Genomic DNA, 14531 nt, shown 5'->3' on the forward strand with positions numbered 1-14531 from the left:
GTTGGAGAGTAAAATGCCAGAAATATTACAGAAAATTGTAGCTATTGGTAATAAGGAGTTCTAGAACAGTGACTCTCAATCCTGGTGCACATTAAAGTCACCTTGAAAAACTGTTAAATATAACATATGAAGCCACACCCCAGATTAACCAAATCAGAATTTCTGGGAGTGAGTCCTAGGCACCTGTAGTTTCTCAAAGCTTCCCAGTTAATGCAGATGCACTGAGGGTTTTAAAAACATCTGCACAGAATATGCCACAGAAGTCAACAGCTGAGGCAAAGGACAAGATCAGCAGAGGAGAGAAAGTGAAGAAGACAGAATACCAGAAGGGTCATCTGTATGGATACTGAAGATACCAATAATCATAACTGGAGTAGTAGAAGAGTACCAGTAAGCCCCCAAAGAAGTCTAGAAGCAACTATGAGAAAGCAAAAAGAACACTTAACCCACATCAATAGGAGGAGCCACCACTTTAGAACTCTATGGGGAAGTATGGCCCTCAGGGGAGAAGTTTTACTTATAGCAAGAAGGTATTCATGTTTAGAAAAGAGGTTAAAGACTAAGGGAGTTTTGCAGATAAACTCCAGAAGGCAGAGAGAAAGGGTTTAATGATCACAAAAGGGTGAAAATTGGGATCAAACAAGAGAGATGAAGGAAAGAGAAGGTCCAAACAAAACTACTAGAGGAGAGTAAGGCCAGGAAATCTCAGAATACAAGCCACCATATTTTTTAACACTACACAAAAACAATCACAGAAAAAGCTCTATGAAATTAGAAGATTTCCTGAACCCAGACATTTTCTAAAAGATTTTTTGAAATAAATTTCAAATAAAAATGAATCACAGAAAGTATCAAGGTCAATTCCATATACTAAGTTACAAGAAGAAAGAATAAGGAGCAGAATAACATCCCTACAGGGGCACTTGGATGGCTCAGTCGATCAGACTCTTGATTTTAGCTCAGGTCATGGCCTCATGGTTCATGAGTTCGAGCATCGCACTCTGTGTTGACAGCACAAAGCCTGCTTGGGATTCTCTCTTTCTTCTCTCTCTCTCTCTCTCTCTCTCTGACCCTCCCCTGTTCTCCCTCTCTAAAATAAATAAATAAACATTAAAATAATAACAACATCCCTACAGACAATAAAAGCATACCAGAAAGACGTGCCCACATAAAAGATCAACTCTGTAACATGCCATTTCAAAATGAACTAAAAGACCTTAAGAAAATGACAAAAGACATGAAAGAATAGATCTAAGAATTATAAAAACTCAAAATGAGATGACATGACACAAAATAATTAAAAACAAAAGGAAAGAATCATTCCAGAAGACAAAAATGAATAAAAACAGATAATCCCTTAAGAAAAATAGGTTAAAAAAAAGAAAAATTTAAGACTCAAAGAGATCAAAAAGATTTGAGAAAAACTGGCAAATACTGAAAACAGGCAAAGAAGATGGAACATACAGTGATAGGAACCCCTGAAGAAGGAAATCAAAACCAAAAACAGAATAGTAAAAAACAGTATGTCAAAAAACTTTCCTGAAATAAATATTTGAAACTACATTTTGAAAGAACAATTTGTACCTGAGAATAACAACTCAGAATCACTAAAATGATTTTACTATACTACTACTAAACATTAAAGAATAAGAAGGAAAAAAAAGGAGAAAACTGGGATCAGAAAGGGGAAAATACAGTAATATAGGCAGGAGTCCAGGAAATGCAAGATGAATGGGCAGTACTGGCTTTCCCATGATATAAAAGGGATCAAGTGCATAATGAGATTAGATCTGATAATCTCAGACCACATAAGCGTGGCAAGACTGTGTGGGAGATAAAGAACCAGTTACTTATAAAGAAAGGAGAAAGGCATCAAACTTATCAGTTGCACAAGCTTGAAAATGGTGGTATAAGGTATACATGTTATAAAGCAGGAAAAAAAAAACGGAATGATGATCCAAGAACACTATCTAGCCAAGATATCATTCACTGATTAAGATAAAAGATGGGCATTTTCACTCAAGCAAGAACTCAGAAATTATGCCACATCCACTGAGGATATTACTCCAAATGCTTTTCTGGCATCTATTATGACAGTCATGGGTCTCTTTTTTTCCAGTCTCTACCACTCCCAGAGTTGTGGCTGCCAGTATAGAAATGGCCAAAACCAAGAATATTATATACAACCAACCAGTCCTAGAAAGCTTCAAGAAACTTAGATCCTAAGGAATGCATATTTTGCCAACAAGCATGAGAAAGGCCTCAAAATGATTCAGACCAATGTTTCCAAACAATGAGCACCAGTACAGAGGCCAACAAGGTGCTCATTAAGCCCAAAGTAATCAAACACAAGATCGCAAAAAGTGCCAGCCCTAAGTTGGATAGGCTCACCCTTATCATCCATCCCAGTCTCAGGAAGTATACTTATTTCCATATGTCAAAGGTACCAGGCTTTAGCAACCAAAGTCCTGTAGTTAGGCCAAGGTCAAAGCAGAAAGGCCCCACAAAGTCTCCACAAAGACTCTGGAAAAAAAGGCTTCTGCTTATCACCTTGAGGGTCAAAGAATTGTACAAAACTTGGACTACTATCTGCATGGGCAGGCATTTCCCTATGCTATTTTGTCTAAATACAATACAAAGTCCTCCAACTCATCCAAAAAGAGAGAGATACTCATATAGTTTTTATCTTGTAATCTGTTAATATGTTAAATTATGTTACTATTTAACTGTCCCTGCCTTCTTGGAATAAACACTGATGTATTATCTTTTAAACTTTTTTTTTTACATTTATTTTTGATAGAGACAGAGCACAAGTGGGGGAGGGGCAGAGAGAGAAGGAGACAAAGAATACAAAGCAGGCAAAGCAGGCTCCAGGCTCCAGGCTCCGAAGTGGGGCTTGAACTCACAAACCAGGAGACCATGGCCTGAGCCAAAGTCGGACACTTAACCGCTTAACTGACTGAGCCACCCAGGTGCCCCTGATGTATTATCTTTTAAATATACTACTAGTTTTATCTTGTCAACATTTTATATAGAATGTTTGCTTCTCTGGTCATGAGTAAGAATGGACTAATGTTTGTAACAGGAAAGAAAGAAAAGAAAGAGAGAGAGAGAGAGAGAGAGGGAGAAAGAAAGAGAAAGAGAAAGAAAGAAAGAAAGAAAGAAAGAAAGAAAGAAAGAAAGAAAGAAAGAAAGAGAAAGAAAGAAAGAAAGAATCTTAACATCCATTAGTTACGTAACAACAGAATAAATTATGGTGTGGTACCCTATAGAATGTTATTGAGCTTTTTACAATTAGAGTTCCATTTACTACACTGGAGAGATACCATGATATGTTTGTAAATGAATAAAGCAAGTTACAAAAAGCCTGTATAGGTATGTGTACATACTTATGTGTTTTTGAGTGAGAAAAAGATGCTGAAAAATACTCAGTGTTCGTTAATGTTGGCTACACCAAGGAGGAAAACTAGAGAAGGGAGAGACCTGAGGGGAAGGGAAAATACTAACTTTTCCTTTATTCACCCTAGTTTGTTTATTTTCAGGGTTGCAAGCAGAGAATTACCTTTATAATTTTTTTATAAAGCTAGAATGGGTTGGGAGGGTGAGGAGATTAAAAGTAATGACAATTAACATTTGTTGACAACTAATAAATGTCTACCTTTAATACATCCAAAGACAAAATTAGAATTAAATTATGTAAGCAAGGAGAGGAATCATTATGAAGTTCATTTATTTAAAAATACAAAATAATCCAATCTGGAACCAAAGCTGCATAAGAATGGCCTTTCTCAAGTACATTAAGCAAGATGACTTCATGATGAACTAGTTTTTATTTTATAACCAGCACAAACTTATAACTAGCACAAACTTATCAGTTCATGGATATTTTGACAAATAAGGATAAAACTAAGAAAAAGTGAGTAAAAAAAATATTCAATGAATAATTATATGCATGATACACTGATTAGCATAAATGGGCAAAATGTCACAGAAGTAATTAAAACTCAGGAAAAAATGGGATTTTGAATAGTTAACTTGTTATAGCTATACTAAAGAGACGCAAACTTTTCCTAATGTATTATTTTACATTGTAAATAAACAAGGCCATTTTTATTAAGCAAATCACACAAAAAAGTAGCAACCACTTAACTGATTGCCACCTACAACTTTTTAAAAAAGAAAAATTACAAAAAGCTACCAACATGTGACATGGGTGATGGATAAAGTTATCATAGAAAATTCCAGTTATTAACAAATGTGAGAAATGTTTATAAAAATTGAAAACATTTACGTGATCGAATTGAAAAAAAGAACTTGGGCTCACTGTCTCAAAGAAATGCCACTGTTTGCTCTTTTATGGAGGAGATTAAAAACTAATTTTTGTCAAGCTTGTGGTACTTAAAGGGAAACAGCCCAAAAGGTATGCACACCAGGAGTCTGCCCAACAGCATCTCACTTCTATAAGAATCTTTAAAGTTTACAGTTACTTAAGAATTCTCTCAGCTCTCATCAAATCTTTCATAAAAGAAAATTTCAGAATACAAAATAAATCAGTAGCTGGATTAACCATGGGTCTTTTAAATGCCTTGCAAGGCTGAAAAGGAGAGCAAAACAAGACAAGGAAAAGCTGTACTGACAATGCTAGTAAAACACTCTGGAAAGGAGCTGGGTCAAGCACACATCAAAAAAGAGAAATTCAGGACGCCTTCCAAGGTCTAATAAAAATTACCGTTCCTTAAGCACTAGACAGGGTCCTAAGGATTGTCAGTGATTATTTCATTGTCATCATCAAAACCCTACAAGATAGATTTTAGCCCCTCATACATCTAGTGAGTGACAGAGCAATAATTTGAATGTTTTCATGATTCAAAAACTCACAAATTCATGTTCTACTATAAAATGGGTCTCATGATTGTAGAATTTCAAAAGCTTCTTACATAAACAATAGTATTGTCATCCTATCATAAAGGAATGTTTGTAACAACTTCCAAAGGAAGTCTTTCTTCCTCTTCAAAACCCTAAAAAGGAAGAGTTAAGATTCTCTGATGCTGTATGTATTCTCTGATTATGCAGTAAATCTTCATCCCACATATCCTAATAAAACGAATTACCTTCATTCACCCTAATTCCCAAATCCGAGGGAGCCCTACAGAATTCCTTGGGATTTGAACAGAACTAATTCTAGAGTAACAACAAATACACATTAAGCTTCCATAGCCTGACTAGCTTTTTGCCTTACCAAATTTCAGCAGCTAGGGCTAGACATTGTGGGACCCCACAACCCAAGATTGCAAAGGGCTAAGAAGAGACTTCCTTCATTTAGGCAGAAGGAATTGACTAAGATCTGAGGCAGATTCTCTATGGCTAAGATGATTGAATCACAACATCTAGATACCCCATCCCATTTCCAAGTTTAATAACTAACTAATTCACTCATAAGGCTGGATCCATAGGAGGGGTTTCCATGGCAATAAAAACCTGTTGCCATATTTCTTCAAGTTGTCAATCTCTATAATGAGATGTCAACTGATATAATCAGATATGATAATTCAAGTATTAATGCAAGTATTAGATAATGCAAGTATTAGAGGAAGGAAATAAACAAGGATACCTAGTCCATTACTATTGTTTATATAGTTTTCTTTGTGAATTTTAGGTTTGCAACACTTGCTGGTATTTATAAGAAGGAATGTACAAATCACTGTTTTCCTTTTCATAATACCTTGCCACCTAATGAAAACAGTAAAACTTATCAACACTGGCTAATGAAACTTTAGGGAAGTGACAAACTGTAATACACTGGATTTTCTTAAACCATATTTTCCCCCGGGGCAGAATGGATATGAGGACACAGAATTCTGAATTACACTATTAGCTTTTATTAAGTAAGAATTTGAAATGTCCACCTTCAACTGAAAGACTACAATAGTAAAAGTGACTACTTATACATAGCAGGTAGTCAATAAATATTTAAGCAAATGATTTAATGTGTTAATATACTGCATAACCCCTCCCAATTTTTCCAATATAAGTAATCTAACTGAACTCATAAACCTTAAACACAAGGTATCCATATAGCAAACTGATATTTAAAAAATCAAGGTTTTTTTCATATAACAATGATCTTTTTTAATGCAAAATATGCATATGAGAGACTTGGAAAAAGAAAAATCTTCTTATATGCCATGCTCTAAAACTCTTCACTTGGGATACCTCTTTTGAGAAAAAGGAATAGTCAATTAATATACTCTGGAAGAAATTTCTTCAGAGTTAGACATAATATGGGTGTCAAATGGAGACACAACAGGAGACTGTCAGATAAATCCCTATGAAGGCAAAGTAGCCAATCTTTTCTCAGTAGATAGACAGAAGCAATTATGCCCTGAAAGGCCTTCAACAGACATAGTTGATCTATCTCCAATTCATGATAGTCAATGACCATTTATAGTATAAACTAACGACTGGTAACTTTTATCAGTTAATAAAGTTAGTATCAGTTAGTTGGGCTAAACAGTCAATACTCAGGTTTTGTGGGCTATACAGTCTCTTTAGAAACTACCCAACTCTGTGGCTATACTCAGAAAACAGCTATAACCAATATGTAAATGATTGAGTATGGCAATATGCCAATAAACTTTCTTCAGGGCGTGAATTTGAATTTCCTATAATTTTCACATGTCACAAAGCATTCTTCTTTTGATATCTTTTCAACTATTTAAAACTATAAAAAACCAATCTTAGCTTGCAGGTCAGACAAAAACAGACATTGGGCTGCATTTGGCCCATGCACTGTAGTTTGCCAACCCCCATAATATAGTGAAAATAATTCAGCTACAGTTCACACAGAGAACCTTCTAATCTTCCTCCCCCAACTCAGGAAATAAATAAGGAACAAAATTTGGTTTATCTTTAGAGTTTGTTTCAACGACAGTCCAGAAGTTACTCTGAATAATATTCTTGATGTTGTGTATATGTATGTATATTTCTCCACACATATCTCCTGATGCATAGAACTCTGAAGAAGAATGAGGCAGGCAATGAGTCTAAAAAGGAGGCAAAGATCAGATCATGATGAAGGACCTCACATGGCTTGCTAAGGAGTTTCCATTTTATCCATTAAGTGATGAGGTGCCACAATAAGATTCTGAAGAAAAGAATGACATGATCAGATGGCCATGTTAGAAAGATCACTCTGGCAGCAAAGTACCTATGGAAAAAAGGTACATAAATTTGACATTAAAAAGGAAAGATGTCTACAGGGCAAATGGATTTTTTTTAAACATACCAACAAGATTATTCACTATAATGCAACTACTCAGTTTAAATGACATCAGAATAGGGGCAACGTGGTGCCTTAGTCGGTTAAGCATTCCAACTTCAGCTCAGGTCTTGATCTCACATGGGTTTGAGCTCCGCATCAGGATCTGTGTTGATGGCTCAGAGCCTGGAGTCTGCTTCGGATTCTGTCTCTCCCTCTCTCTCTCCCCCTCCCCTGCCTTCTCGGTCACGCGTGCGCTCACTCTCTCAAAAATAAACATTAAAAAAATTTAAAAAATAAAACAAATGACATCAGAATATCTCGAGTTCTGATAAAAAGGAAGAAGTTTGAGAGATAGAATATATATACTATGCACTGGATAAAGGCAGAAGTTAGTATTATGGGGAAGAAAAGGGTAAAGCAAAAGCATGATTAAAACTAATACCAACTTAATTTTTTTGCCTCTTAAACTCAGTCAAGTTTACCTTCAACTATTCAAGGACAAACAGAAGCTGAACATAATAAGATATTTTTGTAATGTGTGGCGCATAAAAAAGCAACTTATCTCACACTAAAAACATCCACAAACACAACTTTCTAAAGACTTATATTTTTGTTAAATAAAATAAACTGACCTAATAATTTGTTTCCAGAAATAATTATGGTATTGTAATTACTTGGATTGTTCTGGAATAAGAACAATCCCTATCAGAAACTTTTTCCATTTATTGCATCCTTACCCTGTTTAACCTTTTAAAATTTAGGCCCCAATTTTTTGTTCTCCATCTAATATTACCTGGAATCTTAAATACTCGAGGTAAAATACCTCTAAAAGAAAGGAAAAGGGCCATTGGCTGGAAAAATAAAGCTATAAGTCTTTAGGCTCTTCTTTTAACCTATTTCTTTCCATAGAATTTTCCTTTTTTTAAGTTTATTTATTTTGAGAGAGAGAGAGAGAGTGTGTGTGTGTGAGCAGGGGAGGGGCATAGAGAGAGGGAGACAGAATTCCAAGCAGGCTCCGTGCTGTCAGCACAGAGCCCAATGCAGGGCTAGAACCCACGACCATGAGATCATGACATGAGCCAAAACCAGGAGCAGGATGCTTAACTGACTGAGCCACCCAGGTACCCCTCCAGAGAATTTTAAAAAGACTCACCAGGCATAGGTACCCTCCATCATCATATAAACATCTCAACTCATTTTTTTAAAGTTTATCTTGAGAGTACACACGTGAACACAAACACACACACACACACACACACACACACACACACACACACACGGGGGAGGGGGAGAGACAGAGAATCCCAAGCAGGCTCTGCACTATCAGTGCAGAGTCAAATGCTGGACTCAAATCATGAGATCATGACCTGAGCTGAAGTCGGATGCTTAACCGATTGAGCCACCCAGGAGCCCCTCATTTTTTTATTGTAAACAATTTTCATGTAATACAAAAGATGCTACTCCAACAAGCCAAGTGACAGTTTTCATGGTATTATAACAAAGACTATTTATTTATACAGTATATTTATATAGTGCCTTCTCTCCAAATAATAATAGTATTTGTTAACTACAGGCACTCAGCAGATATGACAATGCTGAGCTTCAATTCATTCACAAAGGGGAAAAAAAAAGTCCAAATAATTAAACTAGTTTCCAAACTATTTTATATTTGTTACTTTGGTCAGACTAGTACTGGAAAAGTAAACAGCCATCTGCAACAGCCTGTTCTAGCTTCCTGAAATAAAATCTTGGAATCCTGAGTAAAAATATTCCAGCTAACATTCTGTGATTCTGTGTAAGTACATTCAACTACTATGCCTAATCAGTATGTCTCAGAAATTCAATTTTAATTATATTGTAAAGGAAAGAAATATGACAAGGAAAGAAATTTGATGCATTTCTTTTAGGCACACTTGTTCTACCTTACATCTAATCAGTATCAACTACCCTAATATTCACTTTTTAGAACTAGTATTGGTTTAGTGTACAGTAGTCCCTGCTAATCCACCCACAGTCTAGAAGCTCCTCCTTCTGATACTTAGTCAGAAGGTCAATAGTAACCTAAGGCCACATCACACTGCCTACATCACTTCATCCCATTACACAGGCATTTTATCGTCTCATGTCATTACAAGAAGAGTGAATTCAATCAATAAGATATTTTGAGAGACTACATTCACACAACTGTATTACAACATACTATTACAAGTGTTCTATTTTATTGTATTTTTTAAATTTTTTTAATGTTTATTTATTCTTGAGAGAGAGCATGAGCGGGAGGGGGCAGAACGAGAGAGGGACACAGAATCTGAAGCAGGCTCCAGGCTCTGAGCTGTCAGCACAGAGCCAGACACAGGGCTCGAACTCACGAGCTATGAGATCTGACCCGAGCCAAAGTCAGGCATTTAGCCGACTGAGCTACCCAGGCTCAACTGTTCTATTTTATTATTGTTAATCTCTTACTATACCTAATTTATAAATTAAACTTTATCATAGGTATGTATTTATAGGAAAAAAAACATCGTATATACAGGGTTCAGTACTATGCACAGTTTCAGGCATCCCCTGGGGTCATGGAATGTATCCCCTGAAGATAAGGGGGGATTACTGTACTTCTTTCTAGGCTTACTTTCTTCCCCATTCAAAATAATGCACAGAGAGTCATTCAGAAAATACGAAAAGAGGGGCACCTGGGTGGCTCAGTTGGTTAAGCGTCCGACTCTTGAATTTTGGCTCAGGTCGTGATCTCACAGTGGTGGGATCAAGCCCCATGTTGGGCTCTGCATGGAGCATGGAGCCTGCTTAGGATTCTCTCACTCCCTCTCTCTGTCCCTCTCCCATTCGTGTGCTCTCTCTCTCTCAAAAATAAATAAACTCAAAAAACAAAAAACCTTATGATAAAGATGCAAACATCAAATTAGGCTTTATAAGTGAAGTACACTAAAAGGAACTACCAACCAACCTAAAATACAGAGCATGATCAAGTCTATGACAATTTATTAAATATACTAAAGTACATAAATATACATCCTGAATAAGTCTTAGCCATAATCAGTAGATTACCTTGCATTCCCTTAACAACACATGTATACAAAAATACAGAAATGTTTGATTATATGAGACATGTGAATCACAGAATGGCAGTTTGGCTTAAAAAAGAAAATAATTGTTACAATAGAAGAGGTGATATTCTTTACACGTTTTTATAAATATTAGTTCATATGTAATATATATAAAAAAATGTTTAAGTGTGAGAAAAATCTAAGCCAACAACTGCAGATGGAAACAGTAAAATATACATGTATGTCCAATCCATTTTTGTTACTTTTTAAAATAAAATAGAGATCAGGGGCATCTGGGTGGCTCAGTCAGTTAAACATCCAACTTTGGCTCAGGTAATAATCTCACAGTTCATGAGTTCGAGCCCCGCATTGGGCTCTGTGCTAACAGCTCAGAGCCTAGAGCCTGTTTGGGATCTGTGTCTCACTCTTTCTCTGCCCCTCTTCCGCTAATGCTCTGTCTCTGTCTCTGTCTCTGTCTCTCTCTCTCTCTCTCTCTCTCAAAAATAAATATTAAAAAAAAACTTTTTAATAACAAAATAGAGATCGTAAAAGTGTGAACAGATAGAAAAAATAGATAATTCCTCCTTAATTTTCCTTGAGAAAGTTACAGTAAATTTACTGGTGCTCTTAAAGAGATAGTAGTTAGTTGTGTGTGCGTGCGTATAGTACTATCTCTTTAAAAGCACCAGTAGGGTGGCTCAGTCGGTTGAGCGGTTGAGTGTCTGACTTCAGCTCAGGTCATGATATCGAGGTCCATGAGTTCCAGCTCATCAGGCTCTGTGCTGACAGCCGGGAGCCTGGAGCCTGCTTCAGATTCTGTGTCTCCCTTGCTCTCTGCCCATCCCCCACTCAAGCTCCGTCTCTGTCTCTCAAAAATGAATAAACATTCAAAAAAATGAATAAACATTAAAAAAAATTTTTGAAAGCACCAGTAAACCTTTATTGCACACTATGTATACACACACACACACACACACACACACACAAACCAACCTACCTGAAAGTAACTTTCTACCTCTAAAGTTCCCCCCAAAAAACCAATCTCCATCACAAACATCTCCTTAACCACATAAAAAACACTGATACTCCTCTACTCATAATTCCAGAGATAAATGACAAAAATAAATTCCAGAAGAGAAATGTTCATACTACAAGTAAATTGTAATTTTGGTATATTTGTAGGCTTAATATTTATGCATCTTACTACTTACTGAATTGAAACTCAATTCTTCTGCTTGCTAGCTAAATCTGATTCTTGACTGTCCTATGCAAGTTACTGAACATCTCTGTGTTTCAGTTTCTCATCAGAAAATGGAAATAACCGTACACACCTCACAGGGCATTGAAACTGGTTAAAACACGTATAACAGGACTGGCACAGAGTAGGTGCTACATAAGGGTGAGCCATCACCAGTAGTTCTCCTACTAGTGAAAATACTCCACCATCTTCCCAAACACACTGAAAACATTCTGAGAAATTTGAATTACTGACTAAAACTAGATACTATTAAAAACAGACATCAAATCTGGCGCCTAATTAACAGTAAGTTTAAAGCCCTGCAACTCTGAAAAGATCACTAAGAGATCCACGTAACACCCCTGTCAAGAACAATATGAGAGCAAGTTTTCCCAAGTGCAGCTATCAATTTCTTCCCTTACACAAGGGGGCAGTGATAACAAGAAAAGAATGGGGCTCTGCAACACCTCTTCCTACAGACGGTAGGGGGTGGCAGTACACACGGCTTCCAGTCAGAACAAAACAGGAAGACCCAACAGAACTGCTCTTTATTCTCTTCTGGCCCTCTCCTCTCTGCTTTAGCCCCAACATTGCCTCAAGGTGAGTAACGTATCTACAGAAAACACTAAAACCCAAATATTAATCACCAAGGAAAATCCAGTTTTGTCTTTGAAGCAAATGATCCCTCAGTGGCTGAATTGTGCATCCAGGAGGAAGCCAATCAGTATGGATTTTCAGATTATCTGGCAAACTACTTACAGTTATTATAAGAACAACATTCAGGCAAGTAATTCAATTTCTCTACAATAGTCACAACATAAAACACTATAATCTCAACCATTAACTATATCCTAATGAACACATCCAGATATTTCTGCTGGTTTCACAGGACACAGACACTCATTGAACATACATATGTAAGTTATATTACACAGGTCATTCAACTATCTTTTGTTACTTCTGAAATTCCAGCTATTTTCTGACAATCCTCTCAAAACGCAGATGTTCTTCTTAAATGGAAGTCACAATGTTTCGCAGCATGTGGGTAATTTTATAGGGAGAGAGAGAGACAGAGAGAGAGAAAGAATATTTAATATTTTATTCTTGTGCTCTCATTCCTAAGATGATGTACCTGAGAAACGCTGCAAGAAGTGCTCCACTGACAGTATCCATGTTGCTGCTTTTTAGGCTACATTTACTGTATTTTTCCCCCCTGTCTTGCCACCCCAACACCAAAAACATGCAAGAATATATCACTACTGTCATTCACTGTAATTAACCACTGCAATAGCTTTTGGCTCCAACCCCTCAAAATGCCTGAAAATTTATCCCTTTTGTTCACCATATTGTTTTGTTTTCCTCATTCCAGATATTTTCACCTGTGTGAAAAGGAAGACAGAGACACATAGGGAAAAAAAAAAAATCCCTTTGCCTAATGATCTTGAACTCAGAATTATGGTCAAGATGTGGTGGGGTGTTTTTTTGTTTGTTTGTTTGTTTATTGTTTTTCTTTTCCTGGAGAAGGCAGAGAATAGAGTGAAAGACACCCAAAACACCAAATCTTCCTAATGTTAATTATCATTGTTTATGTTTTGTGAAACCCATTTTAAACATTCCACAACTGAAATAAAGGACAGGATACAATTATATCACAGCTCTACAAGCTGACGGCGAAACCTGGAATTATTTTAGCCCTATTTTTCCATCTCACAACCAGATACAGTATGCTTTTTTTTTTCTTTCACGTGGGTACATACTATATCTCAAAAAAAAATAGCATATCACAGCTCCTCGCGAATTCCTGTGATAAAATATCTAGCAATGAGCCTTATTAATCTTTTCTTACACTACATCCCCTTTCCCAGGAGGGACTGTTAATATCACTAATAACACTTCTACCATGAATTTCAATGCCACACAGGCCAACCCACCCTGCGCCTTACCTGGCACATTTCACAACTACTTTTTATGCTGCATTCTGGGGGCACATTTTGCAACTCGTTCTGCACCACATTCTCTGCCACGTTTAGCAATCTGCCTCGCATCTCATCCTGGGTCCCCGTCATCCAGAGACTCTCCTCGGTGCCAAATTCCTTGACACCTTCGGTGACACCGAAGTAACCAACCCCGGTCCTATCTGAAGTCACCCTGGGTGCCACATTTGGAGCCAACCTTCCCCACGCCTTGGACACCGGAGGCACTTCGCTGCCCGTTTCGCTGTCTCCCCGCTCGCCCCCGCCCCTCTCCCTGGAGCGGAGGCATTGAAGGCGAACGCCCCTGTCACTGAGGCGACCTCTCCTTCCGCGGCTCCCCGGTGTCTTACCTGCCGCTTTGAGGGGCTCGCTGCACCTCGGGGTCAAGCCCCAGTCCCCGGGATCTCCAGTGAGGACCGCGCCGCCCGCCGGCGCCGCCCGCGATTCCCAGAGCACCTCGCTGCGCTCCGACGCCCGCGGTGGATCTGCGCCCCGGAAAGGCGCGGCGGGGCCTCGAGGCGGGCAAGCGCAGCCCGCGGCGGTCGTCCTGTCAGCGGCGGCGCGGGTGCAGGCTCTCGCCCCTAAGCGCGGCGGCGGCGGCGGTGGTGGCGGTGGCGGCGGCGGCAGCGGCGGCGGCGGCAGCGGCAGGCGCCTCGCTCCGCCTCGCGCGCGGCACAGCCAGGAGGTGAGCGCGAGGGGGATGGGAACGGGGGCGGGGCCGTCCGGAGGAGGCGCGGAGGGCGGCGGCGGGAGGGCAGCGCCGGCAGCCCCGAGCCCGGCGCTCGGAGTGCTCGTAGCTTCCCCAGCCGGGCGGGCGGCTCTCGCGAGGCGGCTGTGCCAGCGGGCCCCGCCGGAGCAGCGCGCCCAGCAACCCGCGCCCGGCCGGCCGCTCGCTAGCGCCGCCGCCGCGCCGGGGGCGTCACACCCTCCCCGGCCGCCCGCAGCCCCGCCCCCTCCGGGCCCGGGTGGGGAGGAGCGCGAGCGCGGAGGGAGAGCGC

At 39.1% G+C, this 14531-nt stretch overlaps 1 protein-coding gene across 1 annotated transcript in view; it reads right to left on the reverse strand.

The window, feature by feature from the left end:
- Positions 1–14082, reverse strand: part of TANC2 (tetratricopeptide repeat, ankyrin repeat and coiled-coil containing 2) — a 371592-nt gene extending 357510 nt beyond the window's left edge. Inside the window, exon 1 of the mRNA XM_047081653.1 lies at positions 13884–14082. The gene's annotated coding sequence lies outside the window, so the exon portion shown is untranslated. The remainder of the gene's footprint in view (positions 1–13883) is intronic.
- Positions 14083–14531: the final 449 nt, after the last annotated feature.

This window comes from Lynx rufus, unplaced genomic scaffold (assembly GCF_022079265.1).
Source record: "Lynx rufus isolate CCGP_SWC_20201006 ecotype Redwood Valley unplaced genomic scaffold, mLynRuf1.p SCAF_18, whole genome shotgun sequence".
NCBI classification, from domain to species: Eukaryota; Metazoa; Chordata; class Mammalia; order Carnivora; family Felidae; genus Lynx; species Lynx rufus.